The 27,077-nt window shown below is 33.9% G+C and overlaps 1 long non-coding RNA gene across 1 annotated transcript; it reads right to left on the reverse strand.

Annotated features, from left to right (window-relative positions):
• Positions 1-11,335: 11,335 nt before the first annotated feature.
• Positions 11,336-26,832, reverse strand: LOC140533534 (uncharacterized). The gene is made up of 3 exons (XR_011976957.1): positions 24,081-26,832; positions 13,820-17,462; positions 11,336-12,806 (listed from the first exon to the last, which is right to left on the reverse strand). It is a non-coding gene; the product is annotated as an uncharacterized lncRNA (long non-coding RNA).
• Positions 26,833-27,077: the final 245 nt, after the last annotated feature.

Below are 27,077 nucleotides of genomic sequence, written 5' to 3' on the forward strand. Positions count from 1 at the left end.
ATAATAACCTAGGTGAGGGGTATTGAGGGCAACAGGATAATGAAAATATTGAGCACATGCACAAAATATGTATACATTCTCTCTCTCTCTCTCTTCTCTCTCTCTCTCTCTCTCTCTCTCTCTCTCTCTCTCTCTCTCTCTCTCTCTCTCTCTCCCCCCCATTTCCCATTTCTCTGTCTCAATATATGTGTGTGAATATGTACAGACACATACACACAGTGGTATATGCATACATACTTATATGTGCATAAATACATACGTATACTATTTGTGTGTATTTCCATTCAAACTTTCATTCGAGATCATGGTGATTGTTTGTTTGTTTAAAGTGAAGTCAATTACTTCAGTCTAGATGAATCAGTCTCTATCTTGTTATCACTTTTCATTCTTTGTAATAGTAGCAGTATTGTGTAGTTTTAAGGAATCCACCATCAAGAATCAGAAAACACTGATTCTGCTGCAGGCCTAACACTAAATAGGTGTGCACCTTTGGACAAGTCACTTTACTGCTCTACGTCAGTAACCTTATCTATCAAATGGAGATAATATCTTTCTTAACTTCTTCACAGGTTGTTCTGAGAACATGTATGTAAAATGAGATAATATAGCTGGAAAATTACCAAAAAACCTGTATTAAAATGTTGATATTTAATACATTTGAGTTCTAATATTCTGGACTGTGGGATAATTTTACTTGGAGAATGTCAATTGAATTATCGAAGTTTCTATTACTGGATTTAAGAACACAGAGCTACAGTATGAAGGGATTTCAGAGGGCCTCTAGTCCAATCTCTTCATTTTATGGACAAGGAAAATGAGGTTAATGAGGAAATTTGAATGATGGTGGGACTTGAACTTAAATCTTCTGACTTCACAGCCAATGCTCTTTCCACACCCTCCTTTCCTAGAATATGCAATATCTTCATATGTCTGGAAAAATTAGTAGTAGTAGTATATTTGATTTCTACAACAGATTCCTTTCCTCATTCTTTCACTCTAGGTTAAGCCTTTGTTTTAATAGTTATCAAAATAGATTCCCAAGTAACTCTTAATTACTCTTTATATCTAGTCCAGCCTACATTTTCCAACTGTAGCAACCTTTCTATGTCAACCTTTGGATCATATTTCTTTCCTACTCAGGATGTTCCATGGCTCCCTGACTATTAATAAAATCTGAACACCTGAAACTGATATTCAAAGTCCTCTACTATCTGTTCCCAATTACCTTTTAAATTTAGGGTGCAATTACTTTTGTATACAAATCCAATGCCCTAGTTAAATTGGTCTTTTTACCATTACCCATGGCATTCTTTATTTTCTAATGATAAACAAACTGCTCTCCTTTTTCTTCAGCCCTGTTCCTTACTCAGTTTTGTTAATTGAAACTGTATCTAACTAAATTGTTAGATGTTAGAGCTGTAAGAAAGCTTAGAAATAATCTAGTCTGTACGGTCATAAATTTGGCAATATTAGTGAAATGGATGAACATTTACAAAAATATAAATTCCCAGATTAACAGAACAGGAAGTAAAATACTTAAATAAACCCATCTCAGAAAAAGAAATTGAATAAGCCATCAATGAACTCCCTAGGAAAAAAATCTCCAGGGCCAAATGGATGTGTAAGTGAATTTTATCAAACATTTAAGGAATTAATTAATTCCAATACTATATAGACTATTTGAGAAAATTGCTGAGGAAAGAGTCCTACCAAATTCTTTTTTATGATACAAATATGGTGCTAATACCTAAACCAGGAAGAGCCAAAACAGAGAAAGAAAATTAAAGGCCAATTTCCCTAATGAATATAGATGCAAAAATTTTAAATAAGACACTAGCAAAACAATTACAGCAACTTATCATGAGAATAATACACTTTGATCTGGTAGGATTTATACTAGGAATGCAGGGTTGATTCAATATTAGGAAAACTATCAGCATAATTGATCATGTGAACAACAAAACTATGATTACTCCATAAAAACAGAAAAAAGCTTTTGACAAAATACAACACCCATTCCTATTGAAAACATTGGAGAGCACTGGAATAAATGTAGTCTCCCTTAAAATAATGAGTAGCACCTACCTAAAACCATCTGCAAGCATTACATCTAATGGGGAAAAGCTAGACGCATTTCCAAAAAGATTGGGAGTGAAACAAGGATGTCCATTATCACCACTGTTATTCAATATGGTACTAGAAATGTTAGCTTTAGGAATAAGAGAAGAAAAAGACAGAGAAGAAAACAGAATTAGAATACACAAAGAAGCTAAGTCATCACTCTTTGCAGATGAAATGATGATATACTTAGAGAATCCTAGAGAATCAAGTGAAAAACTACTTGAAGCAATAAACAACTTTAGTATAGTTGCAGGATATAAAATAAGCCCACATAAATCACCTGCATTTCTACATATTGCTAACAAAACCCAAAAGCAAGAGATAGAAAGAGAAATCCCATTTAAAGTTACTGTAGACATTGTAAAATATTTGAGAGTCTACCTGCCAAAGCAAATGCAGGGACTATATGAATACAATTAAAAAACACTTTTTGCCCAAATAAAGTCAGATCTAAATAATTAGAAAAACATCATTTGCTCATGGATAGGCCAAGATAATATAATAAAAATTACAATTCTATCAAATTAATTTACTTATTCAGTGCCATTCCAATCAAACTATGAAAAATTATTTTACAGAGCTAGAAAAAATAATATCAGAATTTATCTGGAAGAACAAAAGGTCCAGAATATCAAGGGAATTAATGAAAGGATATGCTATGGAAAGTGGCCTGGCCATACCAGATTTTAAATTCTATTATAAAGCAGCAATTATCAAAACCACTTGGTACTGACTGAGAAATAGAGCGACAGATCAGTGGAATAGGTTAGGTACACAAGACACAGTAGACAATGACTACCGCACTCTACTGTCTGATAAACCCAAGGACCTCAGTTTCTGGGATAAGAATTCACTGTTTGACAAAAATTTCTGGGAAAATTGAAAAGCAGTGTGCCAGAAACTGGGCATAGAACAATGCCTGATACTGTTTACCAGAATAAAGTTCAAATGGGTACACAATCTGGGTATAATGGTTGATACTATAAACAAATTAAGGGAGCAAGGAATTATTTATTTGTCATGATGGAGAATGGAGAAATTTGTGACCAAACAAGAGATAGAGTACATTATGAAATGCAAAACAGATCATTTTGATTATATTAAATTAAAAAGTTTTTGCACAAGCAAAGCCAATGCAACCAAGATGAGAAAGGAAGCAGAAATGTGGGAAAGAATTTTTACGAGTGTCTATGATAAAGGTCTCATTTCTAAAATACATGGAGAACTGAGTCAAATTTACAAGAATACAAGTCATTCTGCAATTGATAAATGGTCAAAGGATATGAACAGGCAGTTTTCAGATGAAGAAATTCAAGATATCTGTAGTCATATGAAAAAAATGCTCTAAATAACTATAGAGAGATGCAAATCAAAACAACTCTCAGGTACCACATTACACCTATCAGATTGGCTAACATGACAAAACAGGAAAATGATAAATGTTGGAGAAGATGTGGGAGAGTTGGAAGACTAATTCATTGTTGGTGGAGCTGTGAGCTCATCCAACCATTCTGCTGAACAGTTTGGAACTATGCCCAAAGGGCTATAAAAATGTGTATACCTTTTGACCCAGCAATTCCACTTTTAGGGCTGTATCCCAAAGAGATCATAAAAATGGGGAAAAGACTCATATGTACAAAAATATTTACAGTAACTCTTTTTGTGGTGGCCACAAACTAGAAATGAGGGGATGCCCATTAATAGGGGAATGACTGAATAAGTTGTGGTATAGGAATGTAATGGAATACTATTATTCTATAAGAAATGACAAACAGGCAGACTTCAGAAAAACCTGGACAGAGTTGTATGAACTGATGCTGAGTGAAGTGAGCAGAAAGAGGAGAACATTATACACAGCAAGAGTCACAGAGTGTGAAGACTGATTTTGTTAGAATTAGCCCTTCTCTGCAATGCTAGGACCCAAAACATTTTCAAAGGACCCATGATGCAAAACTCCATCCACATTTAGAGAAAGAACTGTGGACTCAGGGTGCAGAATGAAGCAGACTATTTTTATTACATTTTATTTCTCTCATGGTTTCACCCATTCATTAAAATTCATCTATGCCACATGACTAATGTGAAAATGTGTTTAATAGGAATGTATAAATAGAATCCATATCAGATTCCATGCCGTCTTGGGGAGGGAAGAGGATAAAATTTAAAACTTATGGAAGTGAATGTTGAAAACTGAAAACAAATAAATTAATAAATTTGGAAGAAAAGAAATAATTCAATCCAACTTCCTCATTTTTTGTAGGAGAGGGTACAGATTCCAAGTTTCAGTGACTTACCCAAGGCTAAATTCAAATGCCATTTTTTATGAGACCATTCCTAAAACTCCCAACTGGAAATGATTGAAAAACTGAACTATCACTCATGCAGAGCATAACATGTACAACTTTCTACTTATTTCTGTATCTTATCTTGCCTGCTAGATTACAAATGACTAGAGGTCAGGCCTCGTGTCTTACACATTTTTTATATTCTCTTACTTTGTCTCTTATGGAATTGGCACTCAAGAAATATTTGTGAAACACTGAATAATTTTTCATACCCACTAACTTGCTGGATCCTCTCTATAATCTCATAGGTGTGTGGAGTAATTATTATCCCAATTTCTTAATGTAAATAGAGATACAAATGATTTAAATATTTGATATAAGATCCAATGACTAGTTAGCAGTAGAACTAACACTAAAATTTAAATCTTTTGAGAATCATTGTGGTTCACTAAGGATCAGGTGTAGTCTTCCTTGAATATCAGGAAAATGGATTTGATGATCTATTGAGGAAAAAAAAAGCTTTTCTTGGATTTAGGCGACTGCTTTGTGCTTTGTTACATCATTCCACCTTCTGCTGCTCTGCCCTTTCAAGCTTTGATTCACAATGTCCTGACCTTTTGTCCAGTAACTTCTAGGCCTCTCTGTCCCTCTTTGTATGATGTCTTTTCTCTTGAAGGATTCCACGCCAGCTGCATCTTGCCCAAGAGCTCCGTGGTTCTTGGCTTCCTTTAACCTCTCCAAACTTGCCTATAGAACAAATGCATGTTTAATACTAAACATGATCAAAAACCCAGGAAAATGCCAAGAGGAAGTCATCTATCAAAGCATTGTCTTTTTGCACAAGAGGTACCTACTGTGCATTGGAAGGATGGTTTCCAAAATGTATGGTGCAATCTTTCCAGAGAAAGGCCATAATAATTTGTGGCAAATGAGTCTAAAATCCCCATAACTCAGCTTTTTAGAGATGAAACAAACTCATAATTGTCCTAAATGTGTTTTGTGATTAGAGAGGAGCTTTTTAAGAGGTCATCTCCCTCCATCTCCCCAACTAATGTACTTGACACAATCTCCAAAACAATTAATTTTTTTTCCTAAGGAAGTTTTATCAAGTATTAACCACAGAAGTTATTTAGTATTTATATGGACTTCATAGAATTTTTAATAAATACACAGAAAATTCTCATTAACTATACGAATCTTATGTTTATTTTACAGATTTATTACATTTGTGTGATCTCTAACAAACTTGCTTAATGTTTGAAGAACTAATACAATTTCCTACCAAAAACATACACCTAAGCTATGTTTTCTGCTTTGTATCTCTCTTCCTGTCTCCAAAATATGATCAGTCCTCTTTATTTTCTATAATTCTCTCAATTGTCCCTAATTGTGATTGTCCACAGATATATCCATAAATCCATAAATTGTTCCTTTTGATTATGTATGTCTACATAAACTTCATTTTGTTTCTTTTTCCTTCCTTTCCCTTCTTTTCTCTTTCTTTCTCTTCCCTTCCTTTCCTTTCCCTGCACTTCTCTTTTTCCCTTCCTTTCCTTTCTACACATTTCCCTATTATGCTAAATATGCAACAGTCACTCATAGGCCCAGTTCCAATAATCATTAGTACAGAAGCTTCAGACTGATTCATTACATCAACTTGGCCTGGTTTGTACCTCTCCTAGGCAACACGTTTGGTCCCCACTCCATATCTGTGCTAGACTCACTAAGGGTAACCAATCACTTTTAGCTCTAGTGTATCTCAAGACTCCTACCTGGACTCAAACAACCTATTTGCTTCAACCTTAAGTTGTAGCATCTGTCATCATTCTAATTAATAAGTATGTTTATTGACAATTGTCAAGGCTTATGAGGTTATTTTTTGTTTTGTTTTTGTTTTGTCCCTTCTTAGAGTATTTTCTAAGACTGAGTAGCTTCTTGTTCCATATGGGAACTTTGGAGAAGCTACAGGATAATCCCAGATCTCTCGAACTGCTGCTTTATGAGGAAGTAATGAGAACAATTGCCTTAGCTCACAATGATAACCAGGGAATCTGATGTTATTCCCGACTTTATTTGCTTATTTTATTTACCAGTGACTCTTCTATCTTGAATGTATTTCACCAACAATTCTGCCTGCCCCTTTCTGACTTCTCCTTTAAGATCTATGCTAAGTTCTCTATGAGGTTTTCCTTGATCTCCACTGATGGAAATAATGGATCTCTCTTGTGAACTCCCATGGCACTTTGTGTTTATCTCTCATATTTCAATTCTGTGTTTTACTTTGTATCATCTTATTTGGTCAAGGAAATAATAGCCATGGTCCCTAATTCATTTTGTATTGCAAGGATCAAATAAGATACTATAATCAAGTGCTTTGCAAACATTAAATTTCCATATTAATGTTGACTATTATTATCCTTTTTTAGAATTTAAATTCTCAGAGGAGACTTTATTTTTAGTTTTCTCATTGAATCCACAGTATATAGCAGAGTGCCCTGCACATATTAGTCACTTAAATGTTTGTTGCATTGGACTAGATCTGTGTATATCTTCCATTCTGCATCCTTGTCCCAAGAAACTAGAGTTCATTTCTTCTTTTTTTTGCTATTATATCCCATATTCCTCACAGAACAGTGATATGCACATAACAGGTGCTTTACGAAGTTTTATTGAATTAATGATTGAATAAATTCTACTGGACATATTTAGAATATAACTCAATTAATAGGAAGTATGTCTAATTCTCTGCTGTTCATTCTAGTTCAACATTGGCACCTGACAAAGGATAATATAAATTGTGAATGACAGCAATATTGCTTTCCTACCTATCTCTGAAGGAAAAAAAGAACTAAGGAAGATTATAAGTGAAAGAGGGATTTGTATTATATCTTTTGCTTTCACAATGGACTTATGAAATGTAAATATAGCACTACAGTTATTCTGGATAATGCCTCTGGTTTGAAACATTAAGCATTTATCTAGATCATCTCTGGGGTGAATATTTTCAAACACTGATATATGGAGATAATTTTGTTAATCTTCTATAGAGACCGATATGTGATACAGTATGGCATCACTGCCTTTGTGTCACAGGTTGTAATGTGAATTTGTAATCTAAGATGATTGATATCACCAGTGATGTGAATTTATCAGATAAGTGCATAGCCTGAGATGTCACCGTAATGAATTCACAGCCACTTTCTGAAGCAAATGAAAGTTTGAGTTGCCAAAGAACTGGATAATTGGGTTTGCTAACCAGGGGAGTATATATATATACAAGAAGGAAGATACTTTTTTCACTTCAGAATTATTAGAAGAGTACCTGAAAGAAAGATTGGGAATGCTTATTTTAGAATCAATTTTAAAATTAGATTTCAAAATGTTTTCTGCATTATCACTTCATAATCTTTTTTCTCTGTTTTCCATGTACATTTAGAATTGTGATTTTTAAGAGAAAAGATTATGTATATCAAAAGATATTGATTCTAACTCAAAATATTTTACATAGTAATGATGTTGAAATATTATACTGATAGTATTTTTTTCCTCTTGATAGGAAAAAGGTGGTGCAAAAATGTCTGGGAAGTATGATAGGGTAAAGTAAAAATTCATTATATACTAAAAAGATCTGTGTTCAAACTAGCTCAAAAGAGTCAGTTCTTAAATTTTTAGTATGAGTACTCATACCTCAGAAATTGGCAATAACTACAAATCAATAGTGCTTAAGTTGCTACAGGACTTTATTGTTTTTGTGATTATCTAGACTAAAAACTTGAAGAAAAATGTGAATAATGCAGAATAAATGTAAAAGTGTATTGTGTGTACTTTTTTTTTAAGGCAAGTCAGTTGATAAACATTTACCAACACACCTCTATAACATAAGGTAAAAAATACCAAGGTCTAAGATAATAAAGTTCTTAATAATCCACAGGCTTTAAAATGTTGCAATACTATCCACAACATCAGAGAATATTTAATGTGTGTTCACAGCATGGTCTTCTAAACACAAATTTTCTTACAGTACCATGTCATGCATAAAGTTCAAAGGGGTCATGCTAATATTTTATCTTCATAGACAAATGAAATAGTATGGTGAAACTTTCTAAAATAGTTGTCAATCTTTATAATCTTTATAAAGCATTTATTTGTAAAAAAATGTAACAAAGATCTTTAGAAAATCATAGAAAACAAATCTGCTAAAACTTCAATAATCCAGTATCAACAATAGAATTTGTTTCCATGATAGGAGATATATCTTGGTTATGACCCCAGGTGACAGAGTGACTAAAACAACCAAAAAATCTTATTATGGGCTAGTCTAACAAGAAATGTAGCCCTACAATATGATAGTGCTATGGTAACAAATCTTGAGTTATAGAATATCTTCAAATTATATCTTGTATTTTTACTTCAAAAAATCAAGTCTAATACAGTCCATTTTTTTCTCAGAGATTTTTAAGACATTAACAACTTTTTCATAGCCTGATTAAGAAATGTGACATCTGAACATTTAGGACACTTCTCCAACAATAACAATAACATATCAAAAGTATTTAAACTGTAGGCACTCCACTGAAATATTTTTATCATTCTGAAAAGTGTAATTCTTTTTTATCTTCAAAAACCTTCTAGATTTTCTTAATCTTCTATTTTTCATTTACTTTAGTTTTATATTTTTGAATTTATATTATGTTTTTAATGGCTTTTAATTACTTTTCCTATCTTCTTTAACATTTTTCTATAGGCTATCCTCTTTAATTATCTTCTTAAAACCATTATCAGTCCTTCCAATTTTCTTTAATGTCAGTTTAAAGAAGAGGAATTCTTTTTGGATCAACTACTATTTTGGCCATTTTGATTACATACTATGCCCTTTGGCCTATATTAAAGTTACAGGATCCTCCTTTAAGAACTTTACAAAATTACCTATCCAATTTCCTTATCTCTCTTCTTTTGTGTTTTCTTCTAGTTTTCAGTTCCTAAGAGTAATATAGCCATAGTCATTGTCAAAGTCATGTTGACCTTGTTAGAGCCCTTTCCGTAGCCTTTACAAGATAACCAGTTAATGATTTATTCCTTTATCTCAATGTCAAGTCATTCCTACAACCATTGCTATGGCTTTTAACAAAAAAAAAAAATTTAACTAAGTGCTAATTAACTTGACCAACTCTGCCTGTAATTGTATTTTACCATTGTTAGAGAAATAAAAAATCCTTCTTGAATAGTTCACTGTTGAATAGTGTAAAAAGTATCTACTGAATTCAGAAACTATATCAGGAAAATTTAGGAAAGTAAATCATTTAAAGAGGGGATTTTGTTGTCTTTCTTTAAAAAGAAGTTTAACTTTTGGTAGGAGAAATTTAGGTAAAATACTCTAATTTATAATGTTCTCTTAGATGAGATTATTTAAATCTTTATAATTTAAGTGCCTTTAAATTTCAGTGACATCTCCCCATTTTTCATATTTCCTAAGTGATCTATAGATGCTGAAAATTGAAAAATGGGTAAAATAACAGCCATTAATAAAATTTTGGGGTACCCACTAAGGCAGTTTAAATGATGAATCACCACCACAAGAAGGCCAGGAGGGCCTAGAAACTAACTTCAGTTAGTGCACACTTTATGTCCTTGTGAGGAAAAGAGATATTTGGAACTCAGAGAAACATTAACTTACAATATAAATTTACTGACAAAATATTATGGAGAAAGGGGCTGGTTTAAGATTATTTTCAGTATTACCCACAAAAAAGTTGTAAGCAGTGGAGATAAAATGCACTTACAGAAAGGCTGATAACAGAAATTATCCTAAGAGAATTCAAAGATGAAACTGGAGACAGAGTAACAAAAAGATAAGAAAACGGAGAACTCTTAGGATTTCTTTAGAAAATTATGGTTTTTTCCTCCAACAGTGGAATCCATTTTAAATTTTAGCACCTCAGTCCTTGAGATTCTAAAGAAGGAATATTGCAAGAAAAACAAAATTGGGGAGGGGACTATATTAAATGAATTATTCACAGAAGAGTTAACTTGTATAAATAACATAATTTTGAAACACTGAGAAATTGTTTCTCAAAATATATAAATTCAGGAAAGACAGAAAATGAAGGAAAAATTGTAGACTACTGAGAAATATGTATAATTATCAACATGTATGCCTGTTCTATATGTATTAGAATAATCTACATAACTATTACATCCTTAACAAAGTGAAAGCAAATAGCTAAATTTATGAAAAACTCATTATATAGCTTACCACATCTTTACAGTCACACAATTGGCTGATAAGATGCAGAGGAAACAACACTCTACTGTCTTTAATTTTTTTTTTCTCACAATAAAAACTGCATTTACTTTTCTCACAACATACCACGTTAGGGGCTCCCCTCAAACAAGAAGCATTGCATGAATGTATTAAGTAATACTAGATTCTTTGGTAATTATAGTAGAGATAGCATGGTTCTATTAGCCTCTAATTATTGATATCAAGAGGGACATAAAATAAAGAGACATTTGGTTTTCAAAGATATTTGCCATCATCGTGAAGGATACCAGTATGGATTTCATATAGAAGAGGTTCCTTATAAAATTCCTTATTAAGGAAGTTCTCTACAGGTTGTTTTTTTTTTCTTTTTTTGTTCATAACATGTTGTTTTTACTGCATCTTAGCTCTAACTGTTGCATAGATTCCTAAATGACCTGCACAAGTCTTTAAGTGTTCAATCTAGCAATTTACACAATGGATGAAGTAGAAGAACAATACTATTTTTGAGGTTTCGAAATGGACTTAAGATGTGCAACCCATAAGATATCTGTAGATCCTACAGGGAGATGAATTGGGGTCAGAATTGGGTAGATGGAAGAACGTGGACTCTATTGAATTTAGGGAATTTTATGGTATTCAGAAGGAGTGACACAGAGATAGGCAATAAAACTGAGAAACTAACATTTTAATTTACATTTCTCTGGTTGGTTGGTTGTTGTCCTTCACCATAATAAAGTGAAATTTCATTGTGCCCAATTGTGGCTGACCAGACCAGTATGAGCTTGGAATGCTCTACCACAGGTTGAGCACAGATAGTCCATGTGAACATTTGGGGTGGTTACTCCAAATTTGTGCATCTCACATTTACTTTGGGTTGTCTCAATTCTGCTTGGTTCATAGAGCACAACACTCTTTCTGATGTGGGCATGCCATGCTGAGCAGTCCTTTGTCAGTGTTTCCCATGTTGCACAGTCAAATCCAAAGTTCTTGAGAGATACCTTGAGAGTGTCCTTGTATCATTTCTTCTGACCACCATGTCATTGCCTGCCCCATGTGAGTTCTCCATAAAATAGTCTTTTTGGCAGGCATACATTTTATGTTCGAACAACATGGCCAGCCCATCAGAGTTGTACTCTCTGAAACATAGTTTGAATGCTTGGCAGTTCAGTTCTAGCAAGGATTTCAGTGTCTGGTACCCTATCTTGCCAGATAATCTTCAGAATCTTCCTAAGACAGTTCAAATGGAAGCAATTCAGTTTCCTGGAATGGCACTGGTAAACTGTCGATGTTTCACAGGCATACAACAAAGAGGTCATCACAATGGCTCTGTAGACCTTTAGTCTGATAGTCAATCTAATACCTCTTCTCTCCCAAACTTTTCTTTGGAGTGTCCCAAACACTAAGCTAGCTCTGGAAATGCATGCATCAACCTCATTGTCAATGTGTACATCCCTGGAAAGTACACTACCAAGGTAGGTGAACTTATCCACAGCACTCAAAACTTCTCCATCTCTTGTAACTGATGGTTCCACATATAGATGGTGTGGTGGTGGCTGATAGAGTACCTATGTTTTCTTGGTGTTAATTATTAGGCCAAAATTAGCACAGACAGCAGAGAATTGATCCATACTTTGTTGCATCTCAGCTTCAGATGATACATTGAGTGCACAATCATCTGCAAACAGAAAATCATGCACCAACACTCTCTCCACTTTGGTCTTGGCTTATAACCTTTCTAAATTGAAGAATTTACCATCAGTACAGTAGTTGACCTTAATCACGTATCCACCCCCACTGAAAACATTTGACAACATGGCTGAAAACATCATGCTAAAAAGCATGGGAACAAGCACACAGCCCTGTTTCATTCCATTGGTGACTGGGAAGGCACGAGAACATTGTCCATTATCCAGAACCCGGGCAAACATGCCATCATGAAACTAATGTACAATATTGATGAACTTCTCCAAGCAACCAAATTTTGACATAATTTTCCATATGCCCTCACAGCTAGCAGTGTCAAAGGCCTTGGTCAGATCTTCAAACATTGTGTACAGACCTCTGTTCTGCTCCTGGCATTTCTCCTAGAGTTGTCTGTACTCGAGATTTGGAGGACTCTTTCATATGGTTGTTGGTATCTTGAAGATAAAAAATGAGATACATATTTTTGGATAAGGTCAATGTGAAAATTTGTTTTGATTAACTATATCTATTTTAATATGTATGGCTATTTTTGTCAATATTATGAATCCCCTTTGTAATTCCCCCCAAGGATGGAATAGAGCAAAAGGAAGAGAAAATAAATTCTTATTAATTAAAAAAATAAAATTCTCACACAAAAATATAGGTGAAAATATAATCCAATAACTGTCCCCACAAAAGAAACTAACCTTGAATTTGTTATATTCTTTAAAAAGTACACATAAGCTGTATGCATTTCATAGCTTCATACAGAATCCTATTTTTCTGTTCTCCTGTGTAAAAAGGAATTTTTTATTTGCTGTTGTTTATTAGGTACAGAACAAGAAAAAGACAAAAGCATTGGACAATTGTTTTAATAATCATGAGACTCTCCTTGAGAAAAGAGGCTTACATTTTTAACATTAATATTCTCCTGAAAATACTATCCTATTGGGAATTTTTTTGAAACTACTGTCTCTAAAGGATTAAAGTAGTGCATTACCCAGAGAACAATGAAGAAATTCATGATGAGTACCAAGAGTCTCCAGTATATTGCCAATAAAGATTTACACAGGAAAAGATACACAAATGATATCTTCTGGGACATATTTCATGATGCAGATAATGAAGTAAGAGGTGTTTGAAATGTAAGACAAAGAAAGATATACTAAATGTTTCACTAGTAGGCACATAATGACAAGAAATCTACAAGAACATCAGATATCAAAATAATCTTTAAGGATTATTTGAAACTTACATCACTTCTCCCTTATGAATTCCATACACTTAATTGAAATAAAATCCAGGCAAATCAATCACTGTATGTCATAGGTGCCATTCATAATGAAGGGTGAAATTTCAGGCATTTACAGTTGCAGTGACCCAACCAAGGAATAAAAAGGAAAAAGAGATGTAGCATATATCCATTCTTGACTTTGGAACATCTATTTGCTTAGTGTTCAAAGGTTACCATTTTCATGCCAATGGTTGGCTTCGGTCTTCACACTGTCTGTTGTTCTCTCATCAGGCCTGCACCTGAAAACATGCATGGCATTCATCATAGTATTCCATGACAACCAGCCAACTCCTTAAGAAGTAGTTATGCCTGATGTAAATCATTTTCCTTACTTACTGAACTCAGTTAAAGATATCTTTAAAACTAATGTGAAAAATTAATTTTCATAAAGTTACTTTTAGTAATATTATATTCCTTAATATAATTTCTTTTCAGGGTATTCCAGTGATGTCAAACTCAAATAGAATTATATCCCTGTCACTTACTTACTTAGAAAACCATAAATTATTATTTTATTTTTTTGTTAAATATTTGTTTGTATTATTTTATTTATTTTGCTACATATTTATGAATTACATTTTAATCAGTTTGGGTCCCATTCCACCAAGTCTGATACATCTCCTCTAGTTTATGAACAATCATAAGCTGGAAGAAATAAAAATAAGATAGTACAGTCCAGGGTGAACACAAGGAAATTCAGAGGAGGAGACTGTCACACATTCAAATATATACTATCAATTTAACAGAAAACAGTTAGTTAACCATTCTATATCACTTCAATTTTTTGCACAGTGAATGTTTCACAAATCTTTAATGGTAGGTATAAATCCATCCCAACCATATCTATGTCTCAAGAAGACCTACAAGAGAAGTGTTTGGCATTCAGAAATTAAATTATGTTAGTAATTAATGAATAACAGGTCTGATGTTCTCTATTTTGGAAGTGATACTAGAACGGAAATCAATAATTATATTCCAGAAATGTATCACAAAGGAAGAATTGGGAAGCCACATGAATTTGATCATTTGATTTTACCTTCTCCTTTCCACAATTAGCCAAATTCAGTAACCATAGCACTTTGTGCTCAAACCATTATTATAAAGCAGTGAAGCCAAAACAGCAAGTTTAGTTCCTTACCAACTATTACGCTAATTTAAGTTTCATAATTTCAGCCCAAGAAAGCAACATTTTGGAGTTGGCCTGAGCTCTGGAGGAGAAGGGCATGAAATGGAGGGCAACCAAAAAAATCTCTATAATATCCTTGTGGTTCTGTTTCCTTCACCGATAAAATAAGCTTGGTAATACTCATTGATTAAGAAATGCTCCAGAATTCTTGGATAGAGTACACCGAAAAAGGGCCAAGTATTGTTCTGACTGAGTAATTGTAATCTGTCAGAAATGAGTAGGTGTGTTCAAGGGCACACAGCTATCCAGGTGACCCTGTGTCACAACAAAGCTCTGGCACAGTATTTGAACTAAGCAAAATGATTGGGAAGTCAGGACCTATGATTTTGCCCAATTATTTACTTCGCTGATCAAAGGTCATATATCCTTTCTAGGTCACATTTCATTGGCTTGTAAAATGCTAAGCATTATTTCAGTTGTATGCAGTTTTCATTCGCTTGGATTTTATTTTAATTAGCTTAAAAATCATTTTGGTTGACCTTAATTAAGAATACTATTACTATACTACTCTTCAATGATATTAGAATTTAAATGATAAATATCTATCCTTCTAGATACTGGGGTTTATTATAACAGAATCATCCATAAAATAGTCTTATGAACTGGTTTCCAAAATGTAGTTGCTTTTATCATAAGTAATAATGAGAAACATTTAGAACTTTTTTCCAAAAATATACATATATTTTTATTTTTGTACATAAACCATAACACACACAGCTTGGGTCAGCTGTTTAACTTTTTTGACATCCATGTGTAAAATGAGGATATTGGACCAGTGTCAGAATTTCTTATCCTGCCATCCACTGGAATCATGGTTGGTCATTTTGTTGACAAGTGTTCTGAAGTCTTTTAAAGTTGTATGTCTTTACGATTCTGTTGCTATTTTATTGTTATTTTTTCTGCTCACTTCACTCTGCATCACTATCTCAAAGTCTTACTGGTTTTCCCTAGAGTCATCTTCATAATTTTTAAAAACACAGTACATATGTCATAATTTGTCAACCATCTTCCAATTGATGGTCACCCTCCTCACTGATGTCACAGTGAAAGCCACTGTAGATATTTTTGTACATATAGTGTCTTTCTTTCTTTGATCTCTTAGTAGAGGTATTACTGGGTCAAAGGGTGTGGATAGCTTAGTAACTTTTGTTGCATAGTTACAAATTGCTTTTCAGAATACTTGGACCAAGCCATAGTTCCAATAGAAGTCCTTCAGTGTGCTCGATTTCCCACAGGTCCGCCAACATTTCTTTTCATTTTTTGGTCACTTTTGCTAATCTGATGGGTCTGATTGAGGTAGGTCCTAAAAATTTCTTTAATTTGCACTTCTCATTATTAGTAACTTTTCTCCATGATTTTGAAAATATTAATGGTGACTTATCAATAACAATTGCCAGATCTCCAACATTCATAACCTTGGCATTATCCTTGCCTCTTACCTTTCCCTTATTGCTTATATCTAATCAGTTGCCCAATCTTGTCCTTCCCACCCCCACAAGCAGTCCCATATGCATCCTTCTCTCCACTTCTCTTCACTTTATTTCACTCCCTCATCACCTCTCACCTAGACTTTTGCAATAGCCTTCTAATTGTTCTTCCTGCTTCAGGTCTCTTCCTACTTCAATCACCCTTCACTTTGCTGCTTCAATGATTTTTCTAATGCTCAGGTATGACTATGTCACATTCTCTCCTTTCTTTTATCTCTAAGATCAAATATAATATCCTATGCCATGGAATTTAGACTATTCATCACAAAGACCCTTCCTACCTTTTCAGTCTTATTTCATTTTTATCTTCTTCACACACCCTGTGATCCAACTACAGTAGTCTTTAACTATTTCTCCACAATGACATTTCATCACCCACTTTCTGCAGGAAGCCTTTCTTTATTTGCCCTCTTCAAGGTGCTAGTGCCTTCATTTTTCAGATTACTATCCATGTTCTCTATAAGTCTTGTGTGTGCCTAGCTATTTATAGATTACTTACCAGGTGAGATTAGTTTTGCCTTTCTTTGTAGCTTCAGGGCTTTGCACGGTGCCTGGCACAAAATAGACAATCAATGTTTCTTCGTCACGGACTGAGCTAGTAAACAGTAGAGCTTGGAGAATAAATAAGTCTCCTAGTTCAAAGCAATGGTTTCTTACAACTATATTATATTATAATAGATTTATGTGAATAAATGAAGCATTTATTATGTACTTACTACACTGTGCAAAGCACTAGGGTGCAAATAGAAAAGTAAGACAGTCCCTGATCTCAAGGAGCTCACATTCTAATGAAGAAAACAGCACATTTGAAAGTTTTCAGCAGAAAGTCAAATGAAAATATCCCATGATGCTCAGCAAAACAGCTAGTTATACTTTTTCTTTAATAGCATTTCCACTGATCAAAATCATTTCAGTTTGCAGTCATTAATTCATATTCCCCATCATGAAGTTTGTTATCTCTTTCATTCCGGGCCTTCAGCATTTTAATGTTGAACACAATTCACTTTTTAAAATTTTCTTGAGTGAAGAGACTTCTTATACATTTCTGCTATGCATGTGCAGGGAATGGAGTTCCAAAGAAACTGTTTTGGGAAACCACGGTCACTTAAAATGTACATTATTCCAGTAATCAGAAAATCTGCTCCTAAAAAAAAGAATAAGAAAGAAAGGCTATGAGAATGGAAAGGAGTGAGATGAGAGGAAATCTCTGATTCCTTGTTTTAAAAAAAAATCAAGAATGTACACCTATAGCAAATCCAGAGTCTGTACTGAGAGCAGCATCTTTGATAAAAATGGTTTATTTGAGATGAAGGCACCCATCAAATATCATATAGCTTTCCACTTTTTAATAAATTTCTAGAATGATTCATTTTCCATCATTATCCTGAGCTTTGTCACACTCTCCATTCTCAGTTTTCTCTTCCTCCTCCTTCTCCTTCTTCTCTCTCTTCTCCTTCTGCTGCTGCTCCTCCTCCTCCTCCACCTTCTTCTTCTTCTTCTTCTTCTTCTTCTTCTTCTTCTTCTTTTTCTTCTTCTTCTTCAGCATTAGAACATTTCTTAGAAGAGCTGACAAGTTTTTGTCAAGAAGATTTTATAGGTAGGAGCGTTGCCGACTTTCCAGCAAATTAGAGTAGTAATGGAAGCCTTGCAGAGTCAGCAGATGTGAACCATATGATCAATAAACTGGGCTTTGACTGAAGAGCATTCATCTTTCCTTCAAATATGACACATTTGTGATGAGGCACTTCCAAGACAAATACAAGCAAGCTATAGCCTGGAAATTTTTTAAACATATTATTGGAATTCTCAGAAGTATCATTTTTAACTTAAAGTAAACATTGGCATGCAAACCCAACAGCCTGCGTAATCCAGTCTTGAAGTGAAACTTTATTTGTTATGGGGATTTGCTCAGGAAAGGAAAATAGAAGAAGAAAAAAACCTTTTTTTGTCTGCTGCAAAGAGAAAATAGGTCTTTCTGCAACACTGCAGACATTATGTGGGGTCATGTAAGTGACACTGTCTCAAGCTGTCTTGTTTTCTGCAAAGTGTTCAGTTGGCACAGAAGACTAGAGTAATTATCTTTACTTCTTATTTTTCAAAAGGATAATAGAAAGAGGATTTTTCATTTTTTTAAAAAAAAATTATTGTTATCTTTTGTTTTTATATCACTCCATGGAAAGACACTGGTTAAATTGATGTTTAGTCATTGTTCAGTTGTGTCTAACTCATTGTGACAGAAGATTGGCAGAAATACTAAAATCGTTTTTCATTGCTTCCTCCAGCTCATTTTATAGGCAAGGAAATTGAAGCAAATAGTGTTAAGTGACTTCTCCAGGGTAACAGAACTAGGAAGTGTCTGAGATTACATTTGATCTTACAAAGATGAGTCTCCCTGACTCCAGGCTTGGTGCTCTATCCACAGCATCATCTACCGGCCTTTCACTTATAATAAAAGATTTTTTAAAAGAGAGGGGGAGAACGTTCAGCAACATGAAAATTCTCATATTTTGTTTGGTATTTTACACCCGTAGTCTCCCACTTGTCTAAAAAGGAAAGTCTGGGAGAGAGGTATTTTCATATCTCATTTTCTTTTTGTGAAAGCTTGGTCATTAATATTTTGTGCCATTTGGTTTTGAATATTTTGTTACTTTTCTCTCCATTAACAATGTAGTTGGTTGTAGCACAATTGTGCATGTTTTGTTTTCATGGTTCAACTTGCTTTTTTCTGTCTTTATCATATTCATTGTTTCTTACTGTACAACTTGCCACTTATATTCATCTACCATAACATTTAATTATTCGCAAGTTCATTTACGTTGTTTCAAATTATTTGCCACCCCAAATGTGTTTCTTTAACGTTGGTACATTAAGAGAGGCCTTTCTCTTTCTTCACTGCCATCCTTGAGATATGCTCTAGCACTGAAATTTCTGAGTCAAAAGATATAGATGTATTAATCATTTTCTTTGCATAAATAGAAATTGCTTTCCATAATGGCTGGACCAATTCACAACTGCACAAACATTGCATGAACATAAATATCTTTCCACAGTTCCTCCCTCATTGACTAGTTTCATCTTTCATCATGTTTATCAGTTTGATGTGTGGGAGGTAAAAGTTTAAGACACTTTTGACTGACTCCTTATATTATTAGCGATTTCAAGCCTCCTTTCATATTGTTATTAATAGCTCTTTCCAGAACTGTTTGGGGAATATCTTTTGGTATTCTATACTTCTGCTAGGTGTCTGTGCATCTTGAAAGTCAGATCATCATCAGAAGTATTTCATACAAATGTTTTCCCGAGTTGACCATATCCTTTCTTGTCCTACTTGCATTAACTATGTTCATCCATACAATAGCTCATTGCTGGTGGAGCTGTGAGTTGATCCAACCATTCTGGAGAGCAATTTGGAACTATGCCCAAAGGGCTACAAAAATGTGCATACCCTTAGACCCAGCAATATTGCTACTAGGACTGTATTCTAAAGAGATCATAAAAATGAGAAAGGATACCACATGTACAAAATATTTATAGCAGCTCTCATTGTGGTGGTCAAAAACTAGAATTCAAGGGGATGCCTATCAGTTGGGGAATGGCTGAGCAAGTTATGGTATATGAATGTAACAGAATACTATTGTGCTATAAGAAATGATGAACAGGAAGACTTCAGAGAGGCCTGGAAGGATTCATATGAATTGATGATGAGTGAAATGAGCAGAACCAGGAAAACATTGTACATAGTAACAACCACAGTGTGTGAGGAATTTTTCTGATAGACAGCCCTTCACAGTAATGCAGGGAGGAAAATTCACAAAGGACTCTTGATGCAAAATGTCATCCACATTCAGAGAAAGAACTACAGATTGAAGAATGACGCAGACCATTTTCTTTGTGTTATGTTTTGTTTTGGTTTGTTTTTTTCTCATGGTTTCCCCTATTCATTTTAATTCCTCTATGCAACATGACTAATGTGAAAATATGCTTAATAAAAATGTATGTATAGAAACCATATCAGATTGCATGCCATCTCAGGGAAGTAGTGGGAAAGGAAGGGGAGAAAATCTAAGATTATGGAAATGATTGTAGAAACTGAAAACAAATAAATTAATAAAACTCAAAAAAAGTATGTTCATCCATAAGCTTATCAATTTCACATGATTGAAATTTCCTGTTTCATCTCTTATTATCTTCTCTGTCCCATATTTGAGTAAAATTTCAGTCTTAAATCATATCTATTAAAGGTATATGATTTGCTTCTCTTACAATTGTCTATGACTTTCAATATTCAATCCCTAGACACAATTTAAATTTATTGTGATCTATGTTATAAGATATCATTCTAAAGTTAAATTCTACCAGACCATTTCCCAGTTTTTCCAGAATTTTTTTTCAGACAAAGAATTATTTCTTAGGCTACTTATGATATTGGGGGAGAAAGGGAAAAAAAAACACTGGGTTACTGACTTTGATTATCACTAATTATTCCTTATCTTTTCTATTAATCTACTTTTTGTAACCCAGGACCAAGTGGTTAAATGATAAAATAACATAGCTAGAATATTATCAGAGGTCTGAAAGTCCTATTACCTTTTTTTATGAGTCCTAAGTTGAGCAAAAATACTTTTAGCAAAGCCTTGACTAAAGGTAATGATTCTATAGCAATACGTAATTGTATATATTATTTTTATTAATAGTATCTTATCCTCATCTTTCATTAGATTTTATGTTCTTAACAGAACAAGGGAACAATGTACAAAGTGATAGCAATATTGTAAGATGATCAATTGTAAATGACTTCGCTACTCTAATCAATACAGTGATGCAAGACTACTTTAAAGGACCAAATGCTATCCCCTTCTAGAGAAAGAACTGATGAAATCTGAGGGCAGACAGAAGCATACTTTTTTACTTTATTTTTTTGGGGGATTTTTTTTGGCCTGTGTTTTCTTTCACAATATGACTAACCTGGAAATGTTTTGCATGACTGCACACGTATAACCTATATCAGAATGCTTGCTTTCTCAATAAGAGGGGAGGGAAAGAATTTAGAACTCAAAATTAAAAAAAAAACAAATGTCAAAAAATTTTACTTATAATTAGAAAAAATGATTTTTTAAAAAAGATTTATGTTTTTAGAATAACAACTGTATACTTTTCACTTATTTGAAGTCAGTCAGTAAACATTTATTAAGCTCCTCCTTTGCAACAGGCATTGTGCTAAGCACTAGGGGTACAAAGAAAGACAAAAAAAATGTCTCTTCTCCCAAATAATACATAGGAAGCAGTATCATGTAGTGAAATGGATATTAGATATAGTCAGGGAGAGTTGCATTTAATCCTCACCTCTAACAATTATTAATGATTTGACCATGGTCAGGCTCCTTAAGGTCAGGCTCCTTAACTCTTCTTTTTCCTCAGCTGTAAACAGGCAGTAGAAATAACTGTAGTCCTTGTGTCATGAGATTATCACTTCATTGTTCTGATGGATCTATGATGTAGTTACCCTATTCAGCAGTATAAATTGCAACCTATTCATTCCTTCTCACCTTGTGCCAGTGTGCTTATGGGAACCAAAGGCAGTAATATAAATCAAGTAATCTCTGAACAATAAGCACCATGTGATTGTCAACTAGATAATTTAGATGGAAATTTATCATTTAGTTTCTATAAAGTATAACATGATCTGTTTTTCTGACCTGGACTTGACCACTTTACTTACAATCAGGAAACCTGACTTTGAATTCAGTATCCAACACTTATTGGTGTAAATATGAGAAAGTCACCTAAACTCATTGAATGTCTCTTTAGCTGTAAAACAGGGATATTTATGCTACCTACCTAAAGGATTTTTATTAAGAAATAATGATGTAAGGCAGCTAGGTAGGAGGTCTAGTGGAGAGATTGCTGGAATTTGAATCAGTAATACCTGAATTCAAATTCTCTTTCAGACACTTACTAGTTGCTGGCTGACCCTGGGCAAGTCACTTAACCTTCTAAGCTTTAGCTTCTTAATACTTCAAACTATTATTGTGAAGTTCAAATAATATAATATGAAACAGTGAAATATAATATAATAATATATATAAAGTATTCTTTACATTTTAAAATGCCATTTAAATGTGAGTTACACAAAATGTTGGAAAAATGTGGTGTCATTAGTCTGCATATTATGGACATTCAGTGCTGCTGATTTTGTTTTTGCCAACTCTGCCCTTCATTTCATTGTAGATAAAGTTTCTTAAAAGTGCAAAACAAGAAAAGTTTTCTCTTTTTCAGTGACAAGGCAGGTAGGTTTTTTGAAGTGATGCTTCCCAGCTAACATTCCCATGTGGTAATGCAAAAACGTGAAGCTGAGGAAGCCATGGTCAAAATTTCTCATAAGATCCCTTTAATGGGGCAATGCAAGGTTGTCATGTTCTTTTGCAAAATTAATGTAAAATGTCATCTTTGGATTGAAAATAATGAATCTTAGGGATTCCATGGCAGTTAATAGAGTATGTGTTTAAGTTTCATTTGCTACTCATAAGAGAAGTACTCTTTTTTATGGATCAGTGATTAGCATCAATGGGAATGCCACGTAAGTAAATTAATCATTTTTGTTAAATCTAAGAGTAGAATGTTCCTCTATTTGTCATCAGAATTTGGTGGCTAACTTGAAAAAGGTGTCATTCTATTCAAATGACAAAAAGTTAAAATGAAGAGCTACTTAGAAAGTGAAAAGTTTGGCTGTTCATTTCTCATCAACTATACAGGTAGTTTCTACATTAGATTACGATCCAAGCAACAAATGCTTTAACAAAAGAAGGGATGGGAGAAAAGAGACATAAAAGAACAACATTCTGGTGTCAGGTTTAATTTTTACCATACTACATGTTTAAGTAAATAAGAAAAGTTTGTGAATATGAGAAAGTTTGCCAATACAAGGAAAGGGTTAGAGTTGGTTTGTACCTTGGCTTTTTGTTGTTGTTTTTTTTTTTTTTTTGGAATGTTTTTGCTTTATATTTAGTTCAAATATTTGGTCAGAAAATAAAGCAGAAGCATTTAGGAACTTTTGCAAATGTGACAGATTGCAAACTACTTGAATCCAGTGCTGCTATATTTTTCATATAAAATTCCCCCATTAGTCTGTTGATATGTCTTGTGCTTTTCAGCCCTAAAACTTGTCAGATAGCCAGCATTTAATACGTACTCAATTAATGCTTGGTCGTTGATTTATTGACTGATTGACTGATCAGGAGATGTAATCATTTTCCCTTAGTTCAAAATGAGAAAAAAATTTTAAATTCATAACCATTTTACATTTAATTCATGTATCAATGGATCAAACTTTTCAAAATCAAATCAACATCTTTATCTCTTTTATCTGGTTACTTCAGTAATGTGAATCAAACATAATCGTACTCTTTAATAAGTCATTGACCAATTTTTAAGTCCCTATAAGTGAAGACTAGCTGAAGCAGTAGGATACAGCAGATAAAAATCTAGTCTAGTAGGGAAGACTTAGGTACAAGTGCCCCCTCTAATGCTTACTGGATGTTAAGCCTCTAAGATCTCCTCAGTCTCATCATCTACTACCACATCATATCCTTTGACTGTCTGATTGGAAGGTGAAGCCATGGACTCCAAACTTCCATTTAAGGGGATAAACTCTTCCAATTTGTTGCCTGCTGCATACTTTGAGACCTCTCTCACTGACTTTTCAATCATTCCCCATGTCAAATATCTCTCTTTACCCCTCAAACCTCCCCAACCCTTCCAATACCTTGGCAGCTTCCTTTGGTATGGTGTCTTCCTCCATTAGACTGCAAAGTCTTTCAGGAGAGCTCCTGCCATTTTTAGTGTTTGTATCACCAGTACTTAACACAGGTCCTGGAACAGAAAAATAAATGTTTATTGACCGTTTTCTATTAAGTAAGTCACTTGCCTCTTTACTGATCCCATGCAACTTTCTAAGACTAAAAGTTGTAGAAGGAGCACATCTCTACATTGTTAGCAGAATTTCCTTCCTAGGAAATTTCCACAAAAAGCCTAATGTCTAGTTTAGAAAAAAAAAAAGACCTCTTTCTATATACCATATTGTGTTAAATTTCAATTCTTTTTAACTTGGAAGAGTGAGAGGCAGCTGTGTTGTAGTGGGTATAATACTGATAATCCACTAAGACAGCAGAGTTCTAGTCCCAGCTCTGCTACTTATTTAGATGATGTTCTTGGGTAAGTACTGAAAATCAGTGGGTCTCAGTTTCCTTACATATTAAAAGAGCTGAACTGAACTAAGTGACCTCAAAATTCTCTTTGTGCTCTAAGACTGAGATCTCAGAATTCTTATAAACATAAACACAACTTGTTTTCCTGTCAACAAAATTTTTGTTGGTTAATGGACTCTAAAATATTTCTTTATTTATATCTAACAGTTACAAGGCCACAAACTCCAATCACACCAGAGCTGGAATGCTTTTCCAGATTGAGAACCATGATTTCCTAGTCACTGAACAGAATTCAAAGGAGTTGGGATTTAGGGGAAATGATTAATAATTTCAGATCCATGCATGAGGAATTCAGTGAGATGCAGGTGCAACCCAGCCATTGATTAATAAGAAGGATCCTTTGACTTTCTGTTATATGCATCTTTCTGTACCATACCCCCACAAGGGTCCCAAAGAAAAAGAGCACATCATTGTACAGATTCCCTTACGTCCTCCATCATAGTTCAAAAATTGTAGGAGTTTTTTTCTTCTAAATTGCTACCATGCTCAAGAGCTTCTGCATACTACCATCCTTGGAAATAAACTTTCCCTTCAAAACTTCTTCAACTGTCACTAATTAATTACAAATTATTTCTGAAAATATTCTGAACATAATTATCATTTCCCAACAGGCTATGTTCTCTTTTTTCCCTGCCAGAATTGGAAAACTGCTGTACTTTTTTGGGGTACAGCCACTGTATCTAAGGATAGATAGGTGCAAATCATGTTGGACTTGGAGTCAGAAGGCATTTGATTCCTGACTGTGCTACTTATTAGATATATGGCATTAGGCAAAGAATTCTGCATCTCAGTCTGTGAAATGGGGATTATACTAATTGTACTACCTACCACACGAGCTGATGGTAAGAAAAGTATTTTGTAAAATTCAGTATAAATGTCAGCTCTTATTATTATACTCTGGCAGTGAGGCAAACTCTTTTCTTCTCATAGAGATAGCTACCTTCCTAATGTGCTTCAAGAATATAAATAATTTTTATCTGAGTACTGCATAGAGTACCACTTTGATGCTTCATCATGGAATAAAGATGCATGCCATCCACTATTCTTGGAGGCTATGGAAGGACAGTAAAAGTTCTGGTAGGTTCTGTGATGCTGTAAAAGATTTGATCATGATGTGGACAGCAAATTGAAACTACTTCCTCAGGACCAGTCTAATGAAATACGATAAAACTTGTCATTGGTAGGCTAGCCATGTGTGGATGGATACTTTGGTCAAAGAAATCCATGAAAGAAGTAAAATTATAGAATGATCTTCAATCCAACTGTAGAATCCTCCAAATCCAACTAAATGAAGTAAATATTGCTCACAATGTGGTATCCCTTGCTGCTCTATGTCTCAAGTAGCAGGTATACTGAGAGTGGAGCATGCCCCAAAGTATAATGTTCTCAAAGCATTTTATTATTCCCAAAATCAATTGGCAACAAAACCTCCTTTGTCACTCATTACTTTATAGAGGGTGATTTATGTACTAAAAATGGTGATACTCCATAGTGATTATACTTATTCTTAAAATGTGATAAAAAAATGATCCTGATATCAGAACTTTGTTTTAAATATCATTATGTACTTTTTGGAAAGATTTTGCACTGTTTGGATTGAAATTAAGTTAATGAAGAAATCACTGAGTATAAATATAATCTACAGTTAATGGGAAATTAATCATCTGACATCTCAATTTGTAGCTCTGCATTTTGACTTTTTGACATTTGACTTTTCTCTATTTGTCCCCTCTACTTCACTGGTAACAAAGGTAGTGTCACAGAAAAAGACAGAGGGTATTACCTAACCTGACTGTTTTACTCTAAACGTGATTTCCTTGTTCAGGGACCAACAAAAAACTGGAAGACGTAAACGAGAGTTTCAACATGTTAAAAAGTTTTGGATGAGTTACAATCAGTACCAGTAGGGAGATAGATGGAATCTCAGATCCACTGACATTTAAAAATATACTGGCTCAGATGGATGATTTAGTCCATCATTCTGGCTCTGACAGTGTCACCAAGAAAGTACTGAGTGGGAGATCATTGGTTTTTCCCATGTCTTCAGCTTCAAAAACAAAATGAGATTTTGTTCTGCAACTAGGACTTCATAATGTAACACTACCTCCTTCTATGACTATGTTTCAATTATAAATTTATTAGGCCATAAGTCTATAAATTATAGATATGTTTTGTATGGCTTTGGGTTTCCATTCAACACATTTGCCTTGTCCTTAGGTAGGGATCTAATCATTTGCCTATCATGGAATTAAAAAGACACTATCTTCCTTGTACACAATAATTGAATTACATATATGCATGTGTGTGTGTACATATATATATATATATATATATATATATATATATATATATATATATATATATATATATATATATGTATATGGGGGAGAGAGAGAGAGAGAGATCCTATTGGAGAAGGGAGACAACACTTTCATCAGGAGAGCAAGTATGGCTTCACAGAAAATGTAGCACTGGTAAAAAAAAAAAAAAGACAA

The sequence above is a fragment of the Notamacropus eugenii genome, chromosome 3 (assembly GCF_028372415.1).
Source record: "Notamacropus eugenii isolate mMacEug1 chromosome 3, mMacEug1.pri_v2, whole genome shotgun sequence".
NCBI lineage: Eukaryota > Metazoa > Chordata > Mammalia > Diprotodontia > Macropodidae > Notamacropus > Notamacropus eugenii.